Source organism: Salminus brasiliensis, chromosome 16, assembly GCF_030463535.1.
Source record: "Salminus brasiliensis chromosome 16, fSalBra1.hap2, whole genome shotgun sequence".
NCBI classification, from domain to species: domain Eukaryota; kingdom Metazoa; phylum Chordata; class Actinopteri; order Characiformes; family Bryconidae; genus Salminus; species Salminus brasiliensis.
Window position 1 is genome coordinate 27,844,282 of NC_132893.1, and position 2,500 is coordinate 27,846,781.

General features: G+C 45.5%; 2 non-coding genes across 2 annotated transcripts; both read left to right on the forward strand.

Annotated features, from left to right (window-relative positions):
• Positions 1-979: 979 nt before the first annotated feature.
• Positions 980-1,052, forward strand: trnar-ccu (transfer RNA arginine (anticodon CCU)). The gene has a single exon. It is a non-coding gene; the product is annotated as a tRNA-Arg (tRNA).
• Positions 1,053-1,338: 286 nt separating this feature from the next.
• On the forward strand, positions 1,339-1,411 carry trnar-ccu (transfer RNA arginine (anticodon CCU)). The gene has a single exon. It is a non-coding gene; the product is annotated as a tRNA-Arg (tRNA).
• Positions 1,412-2,500: the final 1,089 nt, after the last annotated feature.

Genomic DNA, 2,500 nt, shown 5'->3' on the forward strand with positions numbered 1-2,500 from the left:
AAGCGTGCTGGGCCCATAACCCAGAGGTCGATGGATCGAAACCATCCTCTGCTAGACGTTGTATCTTTGTCGGGACCATTGAGTTGGACATGACATTTTTTCTTCAAAACTTTACTTTAATTTCACATCTGCCTTAGAATTGCAAACTCCAACAATTCTCGTTATTTTATGCTGCCACAATGTGGATCTAGCAGAGTGGCAGTTAATTAAAACACTTGATTTTGGGTATGTAGTGTTCTGAAATCCACATTTTACTGGCCAGCCCCAGTGGCCTAATGGATAAGGCACTGGCCTCCTAAGCCAGGGATTGTGGGTTAGAGTCCCATGTGGGGTGTACTACAAGCAGAGTGGTGCAGCGGAAGCGTGCTGGGCCCATAACCCAGAGGTCGATGGATCGAAACCATCCTCTGCTAGACGTTGTATCTTTTTCGGGACCATTGAGTTGGACATGACATTTTTTCTTCAAAACTTTACTTCAATTTCACATCTGCCTTAGAATTGCAAACTCCAACAATTCTCGTTATTTTATGCTGCCACAATGTGGATCTAGCAGAGTGGCAGTTAGTTAAAACACTTGATATTGGGTATGTAGTGTTCTGAAATCCACGTTTTCCTGGCCAGCCCCAGTGGCCTAATGGATAAGGCACTGGCCTCATAAGCCAAAGATTGTGGGTTCGAGTCCCTTCTAGGGTGTACTACAAGCAGAGTGGCGCAGCGGAAGAGTGCTGGGCCCATAACCCAGAGGTCGATGGATCGAAACCCTCCTCTGCTAGACATTGTATCTTTTTCGAGACCATTGTGTTGGACATGACATTTTTTCTTCAAAACTTTACTTCAATTTCACATCTGCCTTAGAATTGCAAACTCCAACAATTCTCGTTATTTTATGCTGCCACAATGTGGATCTAGCAGAGTGGCAGTTAGTTAAAACACTTGATTTTGGGTATGTAGTGTTCTGAAATCCACGTTTCCTTGGCCAGCCCCAGTGGCCTAATGGATAAGGCACTGGCCTCCTAAGCCAGGGATTGTGGGTTCGAGTCCCATCTGGGGTGTACTACAAGCAGAATGGCGCAGCGGAAGCGTGCTGGTCCCATAACCCAGAGGTCGATGGATCGAAACCATCCTCTGCTAGACGTTGTATCTTTTTCGGGACCATTGAGTTGGACATGACATTTTTTCTTCAAAACTTTACTTCAATTTCACATCTGCCTTAGAATTGCAAACTCCAACAATTCTCGTTATTTTATGCTGCCACAATGTGGATCTAGCAGAGTGGCAGTTAATTAAAACACTTGATTTTGGGTATGTAGTGTTCTGAAATCCACATTTTCCGGGCCAGCCCCAGTGGCCTAATGGATAAGGCACTGGCCTCCTAAGCCAGGGATTGTGGGTTCGAGTCCCATCTGGGGTGTACTACAAGCAGAGTGGTGCAGCGGAAGCATGCTGGGCCCATAACCCAGAGGTCGATGTATTGAAACCATCCTCTGCTGGACATTGTCTCTTTTTCGGGACCATTGTGTTGGACATGACATTTTTTCTTCAAAACTTGACTTCAATTTATATCTGCCTCAGCATTGCAAGCTCCTACAATTCTGGATATTTGATGCTGCCACAATGTGGATCTAGCAGAGTGGTAGTTAATTAAAACACTTGATTTTGGGTATGTAGTGTTCTGAAATCCACATTTTACTGGCCAGCCCCAGTGGCCTAATGGATAAGGCACTGGCCTCCTAAGCCAGGGATTGTGGGTTAGAGTCCCATGTGGGTTGTAATCCAAGCAGAGTGGTGCAGCGGAAACGTGCTGGGCCCATAACCCAGACGTCAATAGATAGAAACCATCCTCTGGTAGACATTGTCTCTTTTTCGGGACCATTGAGTTGAACATGACATTTTTTCTTCAAAACTTGACTTCAATTTCACATCTGCCTCAGCATTGCAAGCTCCTACAATTCTGGATATTTGATGCTGCCACAATGTGGATCTAGCAGAGTGGCAGTTAATGAAAACACTTGATTTTGGGTATGTAGTGTTCTGAAATCCACGTTTTACTGGCCAGCCCCAGTGACCTAATGGATAAGGCACTGGCCTCCTAAGCCAGGGATTGTGGGTTAGAGTCCCATCTGGGGTGTACTACAAGCAGAGTGGCGCAGCGGAAGCGTGCTAGGCCCGTAACCCAGAGGTCAATGGATCGAAACCATCCTCTGCTAGACGTTGTATCTTTGTCGGGACCATTGAGTTGGACATGACATTTTTTCTTCAAAACTTTACTTTAATTTCACATCTGCCTTAGAATTGCAAACTCCAACAATTCTCGTTATTTTATGCTGCCACAATGTGGATCTAGCAGAGTGGCAGTTAATTAAAACACTTGATTTTGGGTATGTAGTGTTCTGAAATCCACATTTTACTGGCCAGCCCCAGTGGCCTAATGGATAAGGCACTGGCCTCCTAAGCCAGGGATTGTGGGTTAGAGTCCCATGTGGGGTGTACTACAAGCAGA